General features: G+C 43.0%; 1 pseudogene; it reads left to right on the top strand.

The window, feature by feature from the left end:
* Window positions 1-20,213, top strand: part of LOC146788982 (nuclear receptor subfamily 2 group C member 1-like) — a 175,746-nt pseudogene that overhangs the window by 11,801 nt on the left and 143,732 nt on the right.

The following is a 20,213-nucleotide window of genomic DNA, read 5'->3' on the forward strand; positions in this document are numbered from 1 at the left end:
AATATATAGCCTTAGAGCCTGACATAGTGGGCTCTACCGGCCATTAAAGACCCGCTCCAGCGTTTCGGCTCGGGCCTTTAACAAAGGAGAGGGCCTTTATTGGCCGGTAAAGCCCGCTATGGAGGGCTCTAAGGCTATTAGAGCATTCGGCCCCTAGAGGGCTGAGTGTTCTAATTTGTGAAAATGAAGGCCTCTCGGACAGAAAAAAAATAGGAATGTTGCTCTCCGGGCTTCTACCAGCCAGTAGAAACCCGGAGCACTCCATTGTCTACCATTGAGCACTTAGCAGTCCAATGTTCTAATTATGGTTAGGCCTGAAGAACTAGGATCAACTCTTGCTGTCTTTCACCTTTTGTAAATACAATTTATTTTCACTTGCAAGGTTTTGTTAGCTTTTCATCTAATGCAGCCGGGGAATTTTCTCACAGGCTAAAGGTGCTGTTCTACCATTTTGTTCCCGGGAATTCACTTGGAGCAGCCTAAATTCCCATGATTTTGGATGGCTTTTCTAATCTTGTCCTCCACATGCAGTTGGGCTTCATGGCATAATACTACGCTTGTGTTCCCATAATCCTTGTTACTTCCATCATGCTGCATGTGATTTGGCTCTGTAGCTTGTATTGCTATTTGATTGGGATCTTTTATCGTTCTTATCTGCTCATTAGGGTGTCTGTGAAGTTGGGTGCTGTAGCCCTGTTTCATTTTGATATTATGCACACAATTAACTCAGGTGATATACTTATGATTAAGTGTTTTTGTGACCCACGCTATCATTTCCTTGTTCTCAGCTACTTCTGTTAAAGGGCCTTGGTATCCTTATTTGTTAGTTTCTTTATATCTTTGAGGTCTGGTGTGCCTATCCTCATTTCACTTCTTATCCCCATTTCCCAGTTCTCACACTTCCATACATATAGTATGAGTCTTGTTGTGCCGTCCCCGATTGTAAGGTGTGTATTGCTTGTGGGTTGCAATGGAAGTTACTTTATTGGTTTATTGACTTTATGTCACTGCGTCTTGCCAAGTTTTCTCACAACCCTCTGGTTTGCCAGTATACCACATGCTTCGTAGCCATCCTTTGGCCATATATTTTGCCTTCCTATATTTCTTCCTTCCCCTTCATCTCCTACCACCTGGTATCTCTGGTCACTATTGCCTTTAATTGCATTTTTTGTTGAAACATTCTTGGAATTTCTACATGATTTATATTTCTCCGTTCCTCGTTTGCTCAAAAATTCACATATACTGTTTCTAATTGTTATTTCTTGGGCATTCTCGACTTCCTTTTAGCCCAATCGCTTCCAGATGAAGCCTAGGTTGACTATTAACTGTGTGTGTGTGTGTGTGTGTGTGGGAGGGGGGTAAGGTTTCATTCTGACAACGGGATTTGATTTCGGCCAAATTCTGCCAATCACCTCATGGTGGAGTTTTTTCCCCGCGAGGCTTCAAAAATGCGAGCGAGATTTAGCGTCTCCTTGTACGATTTTCTAAAACAGGTGGTCGTGAGTGGTCACGGTCAGCGGGCTGCTTCTCCCGTAGATCTGCTGCAGCTCAAGTAGATTTTCCACTCGAACTGCAGTAAAATCAACTGAAATGGCCTTTGACGGAACTCCGTTGAATTTTGCAGAGTTTTTATGTAACTCTGAGGAATTCCTCAGAGTGAAACTATGCGACATCCTCCCACCCCTGCTCTCAACACATATAGGTGATTGACTGTTTGAGCGAGAGCTTTGATTAGAATATGTGTGTCACTGTGGTCAAGTAATGCTGCTCTCTCAAGAACCTGGAGCTCATAATTAGCATTGAGGGTCTTCCATTACTGGCTGAGCTTCATCTTATTGATTGAGTTTGGGGCATTGTTTTTATCTGTTCTTTGTTTTGGCAGCTGGTATTGTGCTGCTGATTCTATTGATCAGTCCTTTTTCTAATACTTTTGGTATTTGACTAGATATTCAGCTAATCCTGTTCTCCCTCTTTTTATGGAGCCAAAAAGGGCAAATGTGTGACATAATGTGGCCCATTCAGTGGCACCAATATTTCACAATTTTATTATTTTAGCAGTAATGCTGGATCATATAGGAAGTGCAATAAATACATAACTATGCAGAGAATCATCAACTCTGTAAACTTAGAGTTACTGAAATGGTAGCAGATATCTGAGACTACAGTTTCAGCATTCAGAATCTTCAAGATGCACCAATGGTTTTACCTACAGGGCTATGCCATCAGGGAAGGTGCCAGCACTGTAGTGTGTAGTAGACTGGACAGTGCAAACCTATTCATTAACCACCCATCTCCAATTTATCCTCTGCCATTGGATCCATAAAAGACACCGTGGTGAAACATGTTAGAAGCCAGACACACTACCAAGGTAATTTACCCATTAGTGATGGCTTATCCTTTTTCAAAATAGGCGGGCATTTGCTAGTGGTCGACAGAGCAAGATGTGGGTTCCATCTATGCAAACTGTGACATCAGAAAAACTGTGCTATAGAATTGTTCGCCGGTGTACAGGAACGCAGCAGTTACCTCACTCACTTTCATACAACGCCCAAGTGGACTATCAACTAGGGGTGAGTGGAATGTATTATTTCATATGTGGGTTTTAGCAGAATTTGGTGACTCCGCATTACTCTTGTAACACTGAGTTCCAGCCAACTTTCAGCAATCGCTGCGTGGTGGATTTTTTCCCGCAATGATCCAAAAATGTGAGCAAGATTTGGCGTCCACTAGTGTGATTTCCTAGCACGGGCAGTCGCAAGAGGTTGTAGTCAGAGGGCTGCTACTCGAGTAGATTTAGTGCAGCTCAAGTACATTTTCTACTTGAGTGGCAGCAAAATCCACTTGAATGCCTGCTATCAGAACGCTGTGGAATTTCGCAGCGTTTTTATGTAACTCTGTGGAATTCCACCGATTACAACTCTGCGACTTCTGGCCACCCCTGCTCTCAACACACAGCAGAAATCTCAAGGATGCCTACATGGGCTTTTTTTCAGATAGCATTATCGTGACAATGCACCTGTCTTGGCCAACGATAACAAGAAGGTCAGTGAGTCAAGGAGGTGAAGTAACGCGTCTCTACAACAGAGCTGAAGAACAAAGGTCGCAAACTCTGACCGTGTGGATACAAAGTGACTTGTAAACGGGGGCAAAAACACCCGGGTTCCGCAGAGAAGCTAAGGCTTACCAAGTAGCAGAAACGCTTGATTCAAGCAATATTCAGTACAAATTCTGCCAACAAGAAATCGATATAATATAACTATAAAATGAAGTCCAACTCTGACCAGCCATGTCTCATCCAGAAATGGTGCTCAGACCTTCTTTTCTGCAGGTGCTTATGGCAGACCTGCTGGAAGCAGACCATGGCAAACTTTAAAGACCTGTCCATCAAATTCATTAACACCAATTGGGAGAGAGTTTGTGTTCCCAGGGAGAAGTTACTAAAACAACCCTAATGGATATTAGGAAATGCAGATTTTTCCAACTGGTTCAGGCCTTAACTTACTATCTCATATGCAGAAGTGTATAACATCAACACATAGGGCAGAAGATTTAGATTCTAACATCATTTGATCAGGGTGCTGGAGGGGAGTGCTATATCTTGACCAACTCCGATGTTTCCTCCTCTAGTAAAGTGATCATCCCCACTTCAGGCAAGGTAAAGCGTAATTCTCTTCAGATAATACCAATATTAACTTATTGTTTGTAGGAACTGATGGTTATGCACAGCACTAACAGATGTTAACAGTCAACACATGCTTAGACAACAACTTTAACAGAACTGTGGAACTCGGTGTAGTATGTGTCATTATGGAGCAGGGACCTGTGACAGTTGGCAAGGGTTTTTAAAAGAAGCATCGAGAACAACATTGTGTATAGGCGCTGAGGTTCAAAGTAATGTGTCATCAACAAACATCATCAAAGCTGCTGTAACTATTGTAGACAGCAGAGGAGCATTACACTGAGGATGGAACTGGATTCTGCTCAGTGTGAAAGGATACCTACTGAATCTTACAGAGAGACATCGTCCACCTGCACTGCGTCCACGTAGAAGATCTATATTCAGGAAGATGTCCGAAGTCTTCTGGTGCCACCACCACATTTGTAACAGGCAACAGATCGCAAATGCAATCATTATTCCTTGATCCTGGAATACTAGTGAACATTCAGTCTGCACTGAAGCAAAAAAAAAATCTCCTGAAAAGACTGAATCATGCCAGGGCATTCACTGGCAACCCTGAGCAAATCAAAAGTATTGTCCCAAAGTTAAACTGAACTTTCCATCAGCGAAAGTTTAAGCAAATGTGATGCATCATTATCGGAAATGCATGAAGATGATCTTTCAAACATTGATAACGTATAATAACAAAATATTGATTACGATAAATGTTGTAACTATGATATTTGACACTTGCGAAAGCCATTCAACCCAACACAAGTGGCTTCGTGCCAGAGTTCTGCCAAAAATATGGAAGCCATTGCCCACCTCACTGGGGAACTCAATTCGAATGTTGTGGAGATTGAAGGGCCACTCCTAAGCAATGCTCATGTAATTTTCTGTCTCACAATCTGCCCCGAGACTGTTATTCTTATCTATCCAATGAGCACACTTTATTCTTTCATGGCTTTATGTGAGTAATTTACACATGTAATTTACTCTTACACTTTTGAGTAACTTTACTACTTCTGGGTATTCACAAAATCCGAGTGTAAAGCTACTCAAAAGTGTAGATTTAGATATCTCCACCCCCCAAAGATGAGAGTGGAAACAAAGAAATCCAGTAGCTAATATGACTAACTGGTACTGCAACACCCTATAGTTGGAGAGTAAAGTAGAGACTTAAAAATAAAACCCTGTAGGAAATATTGTAAAAAATTGTATATATTTTTAAAAAGTAGTTGAACATATAAATAAGTATAATTTAATAATACAAAAAATCTAAAATTAAAACATTTATTATATGCCTTCAAAATATAATTAAATGACTCGTAATTAATTCTATACATCACTTTTAATAATCATTAATGCTTAATAAAGCAATTTGTTTTTACTTTAGAAGTTATTTTCTCCACTTTAAATATCAGAAAAGTTATTTTGATTTAATTCAATACACTAAAATTAATAAAACATTTAATTCAAAATTAAGTTACTGATGCAGTAGCATTTTCTTGTTGGTCTGTTCAACATTTAAAATACATATTTATATATAGATAATGATGAATACAGTTTACATAAAATCACCAGATGGCAACGTAATGCAGTATGAAATGAACGGTTTTTAGAAAACTATATATTTAGGATTTTAGCCAATTGAGTATTTAGTATTTTACTTATATTTATTGGTGGCAATCATTATTTATGTATATATTTATCAGTCAGTAAGTCAGTCAAATAGCTTTATTTCGATATAAACATCATAAAAGCATCACGATTCAGCATTATTACAAAAAAAAGAGGCAAGAGGTGCAATGTGTTACATTCCAAATAGGACAATAAAATGCAATCTAATGTTTAAAACATAAAGCTATTTCCTGCGTACAAAAGAGTTTCATTTTGCATGATACAGATTAAGAAAAATAAAAACATGATAAAAGTAAGATATAAGAATGCAATTGTCCTATATACATGCTAGTTAACTTCCTGAATCAATTATGAGTCGCCCTGCGTATAGCCCTACGCCTAATTGACCAGGCTCGACCCAGAAACTTAGCAACATCACAAACATAAATAGTTCTTGAGTCAGTTCTCAATATGCGTAAGGCAACTCGATGGTTGGGAGTACCTAATTGTTTGCAGATTGGTATAAGCCAGCAGGTCCTAGCACTTGCATGGGCAGGGCAAGCGAAAGTGAGGTGTGCAATACTTTCTTTTGAAGTCCCGCAAGATAGGCATTCCTCAGTGGTCTGATGGGGGGACGCCACTTTGCAGTAAATTCGTGAACTGGGAGTGAACCAAGTCTGAATTGGATATATAGGGGCCGATTCCGATCCTGGAAAAACCGGGTACGAACCGTTGGTCGGAGCGTTTTCTCCGTCCGACTCGTACCCGGTAAAAAAACCATACAAACTTGAAAGTACGATTCGTACGGAAACACCATTTCCGTACGAGTCGGAAAAAACACCGACCGACAGCAAAATACATACGAATGTGAGCCGGAACACCGCGGACGTGACGTCCGGACGGAGTTAGGCATGGTTTAACGTACCAGCAAGTACGATCCGTACCGACAGCAGTCCGGACGGCAATATTTGTACGGCACCCAAAAAGTGCCGGAAAAGCGAAGTACGCCGCGATGTGAGCGGAATAGGGGGCCCGGTACGTGCTGTTCCCCCACCCAGCCCCCCGTAGGTACGCGCCGTACCCCCAGCCCCCCCGCGGATGGACGTGCTGTACCCCCAGCCCCCCCGTGGATGGACGCGCCATACCCCCAGCCCCCCATGCGGATGGACGCGCCGTAACCCCAGCCCCCGTGTATGTACGGCGCGTACCCCCAGCCCCCGTATGTACGGCGCATACCCCCACCCGTGTATGTACGGCACGTACCCCCAGCACCCGTATGTACGGCCCGTACCACCAGCCCCGTATGTATGGTGCGTACCCCCACCCGTGTATGCACGGCGCGTATCCCCAGCCCCGTAGGTACGGTGCGGACCCCCAGCGCTACGCGCTGGGGGTTTGCACTGTACCTACGGGGCTGGGGTTACGTGCCGTACATACGGGGGTGGGGGTACGTGCCGTACATACAGGGGGTGGGGGTACGCTCTGTACATACGGGGGTGGGGGTACGCGCCGTACATACGGGGTGGGGGTACGCGCCGAACACCCCCCCACCTGTTTGGCCGTCTCCATGGTTGCTATAGGTGTTCGCTCCGGACGTCCTTTTTACCATACGGTTGTACAATCGGACGGACGGTACAGATCGTACTTGCGCGCTCGGACTTCAGTTTTCCGATTTGTACGTAAAACTGTCCAGTGACGTGTCGGACACTTTTCCCCACCCGAGGACGTGTCGGGAATTTACCCAATGCGATTCGTATGGACTTTTTCACATACGAATCGTACTTGCCAGTTTATACGGGACTTGTACGATTCGTACGGTAAAAAATCCAGATACGATTCGTACGGTGAATATTTTTCTAGGATCAGAATCGGCCCCATAGTGTCCTATCGCTAGGGATCTGGATTACGTCCAGGTACGGTTTGAGGCCTCTAGATTGTTTATGTTGTTAGAATTCTTCCGTGAGCCTTCCCAAATTTGGGTTGCTGGGGTTTCTAGCGTCTATACACTCCCAGTAGATTCTTTTAAGGTCCGCTTTACTCAGTGGGCTTTGAGTGTCCCAACACTCTTTGAGACCAAGGGTTTTCATTAATGCCTTAACATTTGTGATCCATTTAATCCTCCTACAGGTGTCCAACCCCATTTCTTCTTCAAAGGCCTCTGCATAATTTGCAAGTTCGGGAGTTCCTCTTAGGAGGGCCCAGTAGAACACTGGGCGAAGTTTGGCCAGGTCTTTAATATGTCGCCTACCTAGGTCATATATCAAGGGGGTTAAGGGGGTGCCCTGTGGTACCATGACCTAGTCCCTGTAGAACTTATGTTCCGATCTACTAATCTCTTCGAGATTATCGAAGCCCCATAACTCGGCTCCGTAGAGAGCCGAGTTAACTGCCTTGGCTTCATGCACAATGAGTGCCGGGGCAATCGGTCCACTGAACGATGAGCGATGTTCTTTGCTCAGTACCCTGGCAACACGTTTGTGGTTCAGAATCATCTTGTCTAGATGCGGTCTCCACTGCGCTTTTTCTGATAGGCGTATCCCAAGATAGTCAAAGGTATTGACTCTCTCGAGATGTGTGCCATTTAAGATAATATTGCTCCTGAATCTTTTTGACTGATTGAATGTCATGAATTTTGTTTTAGTTGTATTTATGACCAACCCCTGATTGTTGCAAAATAATTGAAACCTATTCAGGAGTTTTTGTAAGCCTGCTGGGGTCTTTGAAATCAGCAAAGTGTCGTCAGCAAACAGGAAAGTTGGAACCTTGTTACCTGCCAGGGCCGCGGCATCAGCTGGTGTTTCTTGCAGAAAACTAACCACCCAGTTCACATATAATGAGAACAGGGTTGGTGCCATCACACAGCCCTGCCGTACTCCCCTGTTTACTGGAATCTTGTCCGTGAGTTGTCCCTGAGACCCCCATCTAATCTGGGCATAATTGCCCTCGTGGAGCCTTACTAGAAGGTTAAGGATCAGTGGAGGGATACCCATAGCTCGCAAGGTTTCCCATAACTTATTCCTGGGGACCAGGGCAAAGGCAGTCTTTAGATCGATAAAAGCGAGGTAAAGACTGCCTTTGCTGATCACCACCACCTTCCAGTAGATCAGAAGCTGTCTAAAAACCTGGTCAACCGTTCCTGTATTAGTCCGAAAGCCCGCCTGATATTGAGAGAGGATATCCTCCTCCTCAGCCCAAGATTGTACTCTCTGTAGTATGACCCTACCAACTACCTTCTGCATTGTGTCTATGAGGCTTATTGGCCTATAGTTGGAAGGGTCCTCTCTAGGTCCCTTCTTATAGATAGGGTCTACCTCCGCGCCCTTCCATGATTCTGGAACTGGGCAGCCACTGGAGATGAAATTAATGAGAAGGAGGACATACTCGGCCCATTTGTCCCATTCGGCAAGAAACAAGTCCCCGGGAAGACCATCAGGTCCCGGGGCTTTAGCAGGGACTATTTTGCTTATCGCAAACTCAACTTCTTGTAGTGTAAATAGGTCACTATCGCTGTTCCCTAAATTTGATGGGAGATGGCCATCATTGTCCTTCGGCACTTACATCAGTGGACCCAGAATATAGGTCACCAAAGTGATCATGCCAGACCTGGGATGGAATATGATTAGGGATTTGATCAAGATCTCCCTTATTTGAACACCTAAACAGTGACCAAAAGCGATTTGTGTCTCTTGCTAAGCTGGCGTTTTGAGATCTTTTCATCGAGTTTTGTCCCAATCCAGCTTTGCTTGGTGCTGGGCCTCTCTGTATTCCTTCCTAGAAGTTTTGATAGCTGAGCTATTCCTAGCTCTAATAGCTATTGCCAGGTCCTTCCTCTTGAGTCGGCACTCTTTAGTAAACCATGTTTGGCCTCTCCTTGGTTGTACTGCAGCTTTAGAGAGCTTGCTTTATATATTTATATATTTACATATTTATACATATGTACAAATGAAGGATGACATGCACAGGTATTGTACATAATTATTTGTGGGTTTATATATTATTACCCAAATGCCCATATATAGGGACAATTACTTGTTCAAACCATATCTGATCATTATTGCCAATTTGCACAAGCGGGATCCATCAATATCTGTATATATATCTGGAAATGAGTATTTTATTAGATATAAATGAGTCTGTAAAACAATAATAAGAAGAACTGAGTCGGAAACATGAACAATGACTATTTAAAAGTAAATTTGTTTACATTTTAGCACATTGCACTTTACACTTAGGCACTTTTTTGATTTCATTGTATGAAAAACCAATCAGAATACAGGAGAGGAACAGAATTTGCATAAAAATATCCTGTAAATTGGGATTTAACCTGGTATTAGCGAGTGTTTTGGTATTTTACCAGTATTGAAATGAAAGTTTTCAATTTGTTGCTATTTTTTGAAATTTTCAAAATGGCCAAGACAATTCAAGGAATTAACAGAAATATGTGAAATTTCTTATATGCAAGTTCATGTGATTAAGTAACGCAAACGGAGATGTTTTCTATGTTCATAATCACATGGTATCCTGAATGTGGGCACAGTTCACTTTAAATTTTGCACTTACCCCAGTATCCATGTCATGTGATCAAACGCGTAATGGCGACGGGTGAATAAAATACCTCAGAGCACTGATCTGGGTCCGTGTCCGTGATTGTTTGGATTAGAAGATATCCAGCCAGCGGAGTCCTCGAGTCCTCGTTACATATATATATATATATATATATATATATATATATATATATATATATATATATATATATATATATAATTGATATTACTATTTAACCTGAAAATATTTTTGGTTTTTTTTTATGTTATACACTTTTACACTATTCCCTATAATTACCACAGAGACACACCACTCCACAGTTTGAGTGTTCATTACATTTTATAATACCTTAGTAACAATATTTTTGTTTTACATTTTCATGTAAATTAATGTTATAGACTTATTTTCAAAGTAGAACATAACTAAAAATGCATCCTGAACATAATTTTGAATGAATTCCTTAATTAATTAAAATATTTTTAATTGAATAAAAATTATTTTTTGAAGATTAAATGAAAAAAATGTATTCCGACCTACAGTAAAAAACATATTAGGCGTAAATAGTGATTAAAAGTGTTGAAACAAAATAATCAAAGGTAGTTTAATTATATTTTAATAGAAGTTAATACTACATTAACTTATAAATTCAAAAAAGTTGGGAAAGTATTTTAGAATTAAATAATGAAGTTTTTATTTTTGGATAGTTTTAACATTAAATTATACTTGGTTATATTTTTAACTATTGCAAATAATTTAATTTGACATTATTTCCTATGGGTTTTATTTTAAGTCCCTACCACCATTATTTTCTATGGGTGGGTGTTGAAGACAAAGTGTGAGTGGTTGGTGGTGCATGGTGCTAGACTCACTCCAGCTGTGAGCTGGAGTATTTTACCACAGTTTTGGGTCCATCTTTGGCTTTAGAACGTTTACAAGTGCAGTTAGTTAATAGCAATGGGATTACTGTTTTGTGGGCTGTTGCATTACCACTCTAAACCCTTCCCTAAGCCCTCCTTACTCTTCCTAAAACCCCTTCACACTAATAGTAAGTAATTTCCTTTTTCAAACCATCTCAGGTCATTCACACATTTATTACTAAGGGGCTGATTCCGATGCGGTTGGAAATGGCTCCGACCATTGGAATCGGCTGTTCAGAATCCTTTCCAACCAAACCATTTTGATGGGGTAGGTCGGAAAGGAATCTGTACCGGATTTCCGAATGGCTCGCGACGGACTTGGACATCTCGGCTGCCATTCGGAAACCCTCCATCAATCCCTCGGGTGGCTCTTTCCGGGTGATGGATTACGATGGAAGAGTCCCATAGCCTTTCTGTGCCGGCCTTTCTGACACAGAAAGGCTGTAGGAATCTGACTTTCAGGGTTCCCAGCAGGGCCCCCATGGGTGCAAGGCCTCCGGATGGAGCCCTAGGGGGCACCTATGGTGCGCCCCTGTTGATCCCTGCACCCCGTGGCAGGCACCTTGAGGTGCCTGCCACGGGGTGCAGGGATGAACTGCACCTCTTCACTTTACACTGAGAGCATGCATTCCAGTCAGAATGCATACTCCCAGTTTAAAGAATAGGAATGCGACTGAACAGTGTTCAGTCGCATCCTAATTCCTGGGCTGGAACTGACGACACCAGGTCGTTCGGTTCCAGTTCCCAAACGATGTCAGACACACTCCGGTCCGTCCGACATCAGAATCGGCCCCTTTGTAGTAAACTTACATGCATAAGAATCTCCTCATTGAAACATAGAAGATAGGAGAGGTGGAGGTAGAGGTTGAAGGCCTGAATACGAGTTTGGCGGTATAGGATCCGCTGCCTAGTTGGGGGTCTACCCGCTGTATTAAGACGGTGGTTTCCAGAATGTACGACCGCCGGAGCACCGCCACCACCGCCAACCAGTCACCAACAGCCTCGATGGTGGCATGGGAAAATCAGCCGTCAAAAGGCGGTACAGGCAAGTTCACCACCGTTGTACCAGTTGGCTTTTTGTCAAGCCAGCCGTGGCGGGAAGAACGCCTGCTTATAGTCAGCGGAATCGAAGGAATTGGAGTGCATCTCACCCATTTCCTTTTCTTAACTTCAGTCTCCCACGTGGATCCCTTCCTCCAGGTCCCCCCTCCACAGCAACATCTTGACCCTGAAGAAAATTACCCTGTTTGCGCAGAAATCCAGGTAAGTCCATTTTGGAGTTTTTAACGGTTTACTGGACTGGGCACATATGGGCCATACTTCAGCAATGGGAAAGTACTTGTAGTAGATTTTTTTTATCGTGTCATGCATATGTGTACATTTAACACCTGTGCAGTCAAAATATACAAACATGCATTGACATATATGAAAAAATATTCCCCGCTGTCAGAAACGCCACCACTGGCCTAGCAGTGACATCGTAATATGGAAGGCGGGAAACCGCCACCGGCGATCATTTTGCGGCCGTGGTGATATGGCGGTATAGCAGTAAGCCCTTATAGTTTTAGATTTGGGAATAGTATTTTGTAATACTTTAGTACTATTGTACTACTACTAAATATACTACAAAATGCAGTTTGTGAATAGGCCTCCTTGTTTCAAGGCATTGAGGACAGAAAACTGTATATCCTAGGCGAAATAAGGCTGGAATGTCTGCACTGCCTTTTTGTACCTTCATTTTTACTGTTGAATATAATAATAAGGTATATCAAATGCCCACCTGATGTGGGCTGACACCTTTTCTAGTTGTAGCTCTAAATGAACCGCATAGTGACCAGAAAGATGGTCGGGCATATGTTCCACTTTCCTGACTCTACTGACCAACCTAGTAACGACCAAAAAAAAAAATCATTTCTAGACGCATATCCATGCTTTTATTGTGAAAAGTAAAGCTTTGATTTCCTCTAGCCCCGTTGGTCCTTGCTCCCCATGTATCTATTAGCACTAAGTCTTCCATTATTGTCATGATGTATGTTGTCATTTTTGGTAAGTTTATTGATTTCCCTTTGCAAGATTTATCTATACTTATATTCAATAGCACGTTAAATCACCTCCAAGTATTATTGTCACTTTAATCTCCAATAGCTGGGAGAATAGAGCTTGCAGGGGCGCGGTATCATCAATGTTTGGCCTGTAGTACTCTGCCAAAGTATACAATGCGCTCTGTATTTTTATGTTAGCCATGATCCAGCATCCCCCGGCATCTTCCTTACACTCTCCTATAGTGGCTTTAATAGATTTTTTAATGAGTAAGACCACTCCCTCTGTGCAACATGATTGATTGGTATAAATTGACTGCTCAATCCACTTCTGTTTAACCAAGCTGTCTTTCCACTCGTCCTGCATTAAATGAGTCTCTTGTAAAATTATAATATCATAGTTGTCCTGTTTCAAGTATTGCAGGATTCTTCTCCTTCTACTGACTACTCTAAGACTGGTTACATTCCATGTTAGAACTTTAAGTGAGATACAATTCATTGGTTCAGGCATCTTAGACATATTATCTTAAAAGGCTTCCTTCGACTTTTCTCATACCTCCACCCCTTTGCTCTAATTTTCCGTGATTGAGGACTTTATCTTCTTTTTTTTCTTTTTTCCCACCTGCTCCCCACTCAGTGTATTTCTAGCCTTACCACATCATTAAGTGAACCCAACCCACCCCGGGGAACACTCCCTAAACCAAAATATGGTATGTTTATTCTGATACCCATTGGAGCTCTCTGCTTCCTTCAGCATCTATCATTTATGTTTCTGCTGCGCCCTTACGTGTTCAACAGAAGGTCCTGCTTCTTTCGGATCCCTGAAGTTATGCATCTTATTGTTCCACATTATTTTCTGTAGAGCCGGAAATCTTATTTGGGCAGTGGCAAACTAATTACCTTAACTCTGGTATGTATTTCCCCAACGTCCACTGTATATTCTGTGTGATCCTTGAAATATCAGATCTAACTCAGAACGACCAGTCCCCTTTAGTAAAACTTCATGCCTTCAGGACCTCAGATAGGACTCGTTCTTTCAAAATGTATGTTTGAAAGTTAATCAAAATTTTCCTTGGATTTTTCCTGTTTAGTTTCTTTAAGATGGGATTTCAGTGGATCCTCTGAATGTCTGCCTCGAGCTCTGCAGTTTCTATGAAGGGAATACATTAAGCCTCTAATGTTCTCTCCTTCAAGCCCCTCTGGGATATTGAGTACTCTGATATTATTACATCTAGCGTTAGTCTCCAGTCACTCAATTTTGTCGAGCATGCCCTTGTCCCTGTTTTTAAAGCTCCGATTTCACCTTGATTAACCTCGACCTCCTTATTAAGAGCCTCTAATAAAGCTTCCATTAAACAAATTCTATCAATTATGGAGGACATTTTTGCTTCTAAAGTCTCACAGGCCTCTTGAATTGTTGCTTGGTTTCTCTCAGAAACTTGTTTCTAATTTCTGCAGTTAAGGTGTCCAGTTTCTCTGCCAGACCCAGCTGCCTCTCACTATCCTTATTTATCCTGAGGTCATCAATATTTCTATTCAGTGTGCTCAATTCCCCTCTTTTCCTACTTCCCTGCCTACACTGTACTTTCTCCCATGCAGGACCCTGAAGTTGCGAAGAACCTTCAACTAAGCTCATGTTCTTATTTCTTAAGGCATATCTGTTTGGAATGTTTTTGCTATTCACTCTATTTGGTCCCCCATCCCCTACCTGCACTGACCTCTTTTTGCTTGTTTTACTTGTCACCTGGCTGCGGTATGTTTACCGGATGAGCAGGACTCCTTGCTTCCAGCCCGGTTGACTTGCCTCAGGGTCATGTGTTGTTCAATAGCCCTGACATGGTCAAATCTGCTGTTCCGTTCGGTTGCAGCAGGGCTCGGAGAGTATTGCACCGCAGACTGTTCTAACAGCACCCTGCAGTAGCCGAACCTGCTCGGGTACCTCGGAAGGAGACCCATGACGAAGCCCGCCTGCCGCGGCATAGCCCCAGGGCCGCTTGTGGACACCGCTCCCCTGCCGAGAAGTTTTGTGTTGTACAGTGCACTCTATCCAGCATCAGCAGGCCTCGGAGCTCGGAACCAGCGGACCTCCCACACCACCGCAGGCACCAGTAAAAAGCAGAGGAAGGAGTATGGGGCAAGCATTCCGATTACGGAAACTTCCGCCGAGCGCCAAAGTTAAGCCATCAAGCGCAACACTGGAGACAAGCGGTGGAGCTTGCGATTGATGAGTTCAGCCAGCCGCCATGTTCCCCCTCGTTCTCTCCCATAATTGTTTTATTACCGTTTTATTTTTCATGTTTGCTGCACTGGTAGCAGAAGGGGCGGCAGAGCACGCCCTGATGGCAGCCCTCTGGAATGGGGAAAGGAGGCGCTATGGACCCCCCAGACATCCCCTTACAGGCAGGGGAAGTCACTCACTGCACCCGCCTGCACAAGGCTCTCTCATCCTCTTTAAAAGGGCAGGCGGGTTGCTGCCAGCATGGTGAAAAAACGAAAGTCTGCCTCAAAGCCAGTGCTTAATTTGTGCCGGTGCTTTCCGATGCTTAGCACCGCCACTTATATTTCAGGGCCGGGTCTATTGAATTTTTCTCCCCTGGGCCCAGTAATTCTTTTTAAAAAATGTACACACCTGTCCTGTTCCCAATTCCGTTCGGATGCCTGCCTAGTATGTCAGCAGAGAACGACCCACCCAGGTCCAGGCATGATGACTGCATCACATTGGTGATGTCAGCAGTCACGCATGCCTTTTACCACAGAGCGTCGTCATGCTCCTTCCGTTTGGATAATTGCAGCTGAGGGTGGGCTGATAGTGATGTGGGGGCAAGGAAAGCTGGGAAAGGTCAGGACGTGCCACTGAGGCCTGTTAGATTACTTTTGGCCATGCAGCTGTCCAGAGGCCAGGCTGAAGGTACACGCAACACGGGTATGTAGGTGTCCCAGAGGGGCTCAATTAATTATATGCCGTAGCCACAGCAATGTACCCGATCAAGCTGACTGACGAGGCTTTTTCTGAATCTACACGCGGAGCGCTGTCCCGCTTTTCCATTCTTCTACACATAAATACTCTCAGTGCATTGTCACTGTTAATCCTCAAAGGGATTCTACAACGCTACGGCTGTGGTGTATAATTAATTGAACCCCTCTGGCCCACCTACATGCCCCATTGGATTGACAGCCTGTCCTCACATTGAGTACCCGGACGGTTCCTCATGTGAGTAAACCTTTTTCCTCTTTTCTTCACATGTGGCACATCATTTTCACAAGGCTGCGCAACCATATATTCAGATGTCCCTTCATCAATAGTCCTGAAGAGACCCCACATTGTTTTGAGGGTCGAAATGCCGTAGACATACAGGAGAAGCGAACCATTTCCCCAGCACATATCACTGTATATAGCTGCTGTTCACATGGAATTGTTATGATAATGGTCGACTTGTACAAACTGTGGCAACCTTGTATTTAATATCCACATTGTCACTTAGGTTTAGGTTCCCTTTGTCACTTGGGACACTATGCACAAATGTTGTTTTGATGTATAATGTTTACTCCTAACTTTATTGTTTAAAAAATCAATAAAATATACTACACTGTAATCTGTGTGTTAGTGGTTCCTTCGCGCTCTGCCATTATCTAACCTTCTATATCGCGATTGTGCTTATGTATCATAACCTCATAGTATATTATTCCACAGGAACCATTGTTTTTCCTATATAACTATTACCTTGGTTCATTAGTGAGTAGGGTTCCCCTGTTTTTTCTTGAACTATCACAAAGTGTGGCACATTATGCCGTATAATTAGCATTTTCCTGCCAAATAATTTAGTAATCCCTGCCACATAATTTGGTCCTTCCTTCTCACATATTTCCAGTGGCCATAATGATAAGTCACTGAACAACACGTGTGCTTTGAAACGTCATTGTACCCCAAATCCTGATTGCATGCTACAGTGCATGTGAAGAAACTACCTTTAAGGTCCCATTCCCAGCTGTGAGAAACACAATTTGTGTCAGCTCAAGAAAGTGGCTTGAAGTATTAGATATTCATTTTCCCTTCACTGGGAAAGATCATTTGATTTACTGGCTTTCAAGTAACCTTATAAAGTTATAAAGTAGGCGACATAAAATTAAATGTCCATGATAGATCATATTAACTGCAGCACTCAATCACACCTTTAGAGCCACCAACATTGTAATTCTGGAATTGAAATCTATGAAGAGTCGATAAACGTCTAATGTAATTCAGTTGGAATTGCCTCCTCATTATGTCCTGGAAGTGAGCAGGTCTTATTCTTGCTTTCATTTAACACGAGCCATCTGTCATATATAGGCCATCTGTCGTTAGTAGTAAGAGGATGCCTCTGTCTCCTGCACTCCCTACAGTCACCCAAGATCTGGTCTATCCGTGCCCCATCACTTGCTAGAGGCAAACTTCCAGATGTTAAGTCACCCTGAGACATGCTTTCGTTAACAACTGGAAAGAGTGATGGGTGCTTCCAGAGAATACAGACACACAAAGACTGACTCCCACCCCTGAATGCCCAATTGCCACTCTTGTGACCCACTTCTGGCACCAGCACCAGGCTCTTGAATTTTAATTGAGTGTTCCAGCGATAAGTGGTCAGAAGCAACTGAGGAATAGCAGACAAAGAGAAGAGCCTATCTAAAAAAAAAACAAGTCTTCAGATTTTTCCAAAACTGAGGGACTGACGGAGATTGCCTCAGGTGCAGCGGAAGGTAGTTTCAGAGTTTAGACTCAAGAAAGTTGAAGGATCTTCCACCAGAGCAATCTTTCTTGACTCTGGGAACCTGCACTAGCAGTGCCTCTGAAGACCTGAGACATCTCCTGGGAGAATAAGAAGTAAGAATAGGATGCAGATAGCCCGCAACAGTCTTTCTAAGAATCTTATAACAAAAGGAAAGGGCTTTGAAAGCGAGGCGCCTCTCCACCGGGAGCCAGTGCAGTTTATGAAGTGCCATACCCATAGATGCACGCTTAGGGAGGTTGAGAAAAAAGCAAGCCACTGAATTTTGAACATGCTGAAGTCTCTTAATCCTAGCCTGAGAAGCTTCCAGATATAGGATGTTGCAGTAGTCCAGCTGAGAAACCACTAAAGCTTGGATCACTGTCTTCTGGGCAGAGACAGGCAAAAGTTGAATACAACTTTTGAGAGATTTAATAATGCCAAAAAGCAAAGTCTTTAACCTTGGGTTTAGGTTGTGTAAAGGGACCCAATGACTCCGGCCATAGGCAGATGACCATATCGAGGTCTGCTTGCTGACGATCAGGACCTTCGCCTTACCTATGTTTACCTTCAGGCAGTTGAGGTCCATCCAATGAGATACCTATGACAAGCAAGCCCTGAGAGAGTTGGCCACAGCAGCAGGATTTTGTGACCAGGTAACAATCGACTGGGTATCGTGGATGTATGATAATATTTCAAAGCCGTACCACACGATGATGTCTGACAGGGGGCGGATGTACAAGTTAAACAAGGTAAGGCTCAACGAGGAGCCTTGTGGGACCCCTGTGTCTTGATGCACCATGGAGAGGAAGATGAATGAAACAGATGGAAGTGTGTCAAGCAACCTCGCCAGCCGCTAGTCATTGCTTCTGTCCCGGCCCTACAAGGGGTGAGGTGTGCATGTCTTATGGATACTGCTGCTGTGTAGAGTGCAGACATGTGGTCAAGACCAAGGCATGACTATCATAGGTAGGAGGGCAGGAAGTTCAAATTCCTCGCATCCAATGCTTTGTGTAGACCGTCAGTGATGATAACATCATGAAGGTTCCCTTTGCCTTGGCTCGGTGCTCAAACTCTGATAGTCATTTCGTCCATCAAGTGAGTGACTATCAAGCTGCTGGATTTACCTGCCTTGATTTGAAGTTCAGTTCTGTACATTGAGAGTCAATTGACATGAGTAAGAACCTTTGTGAGCTCCACAGATCTTTGAAGAGGAAGACATGAAATATGGAATCTGAGCCAAAGGTGTCCCCTCTCTCTGTGGCACTCTGTTGAGATTGTAGCCCCAGGTTCTAATCTTAACATGGATTCAGTAAAGGCAGATTTGGGTGGCAGATCTGAGTGGCAGAGATGGGTTGTCACATCTGGGTATAATGTGGCGTTTCATCTAGTTACCCAATGAGATTGATTTTTTAGAAATACCAATTTCTCTTAAAGAACCTTCCCAACAAGATAAGACTCTTCTTTTCCTGCAGCCAAAGTTGGCGCCGGTCACTGTCCTCATAGATCTAACTAAGTTGCCTCCTCCCTCTTTAGAAAGGTAATATATGCAGAGGAAAAGATGTCTAAATAAAATTAATGACATCACTTTCGATGTTAAATATATTTACAACATGCCACAGAAATTGCCCAATCCACCTGTAGGCTGGTCCCATCCTGCATAGGAAGTCCCTGCACACACAGACTGAAAGCAATAGAACCACCTGGCCGGGATAGAGTTAAAGAATGACTAGGTAAGATCATCTATTCCTAATATTATTATTTTATAACCAGGACTGACATTTAAAGCTTTAAATCGCGAGCCATTCATTTGGTTGAAATTTACACGCATCTGGCGGTCACAGGACTTAGAACTCCTCACTAAATGTGGTCTCGGCCTTCCCAAGAGACATACTGTGCACAGTTTTTAACAATGGTGCCAGCCTTCTTCTTCAGATTGGATGCAGACTTCATTGCACTGAACCGAAGCGGAAACACACTGCACAGCACAGTGCCCAGATCTCTTAAAGCGGAAGCACTGGAGCCTGACAAGAGAAATGCGCTTTCATAATGTTTCAAAATGGACCACAGCCCCAGGAAAATGTAAGAGTGAGAACAGGTGGGATTATGTGCAACACATCACTGTAATGTCTTAGTGTCAAGAACATTATTACATGTTTGAAATATGAATTATAGGTTTCGATGTGTTCTAAATATTCATGTCGTTAATATAAATGTGTATTTGCATAGTATTCAAATTGACAACATTTTGAGCATAAAAATCCCACGTTGCTCCAATCCTGAAGAACAAGCATTGGCAAAGATAATATGTATTGCTTGCCCAATTGGCGTTAGCAGTGTTTTTTTAAAATCACATATCGTATTGGTTTTTTCAGCACTCATACAACTGTGGCACAAACATTAGCAAAGTTAATAGTCCATCAGGAGGCCATGTTGGAATGTTACTTTGTACCGTTCCATGATGGCTGATACGTAACATCTACATGCAGCACCTATAGGCTACATGACAGCCATTTTGGAATGGTAGAAGAGTACAAAAATGTACAAAGTACCATATGAAGCGCAGCAATTATACAAGCATTGGCAAAAGCAACACTGGCAAGCGACTGGTGGCGGTCAGCCAACATTCTTGTGTCTAAGCTATAACCAAGAGCCATGATTCAGGAGGAAGAAGGCAGAGGCAGGATAGAGC

This window comes from Triturus cristatus, chromosome 10, assembly GCF_964204655.1.
Source record: "Triturus cristatus chromosome 10, aTriCri1.1, whole genome shotgun sequence".
Lineage (NCBI taxonomy): Eukaryota > Metazoa > Chordata > Amphibia > Caudata > Salamandridae > Triturus > Triturus cristatus.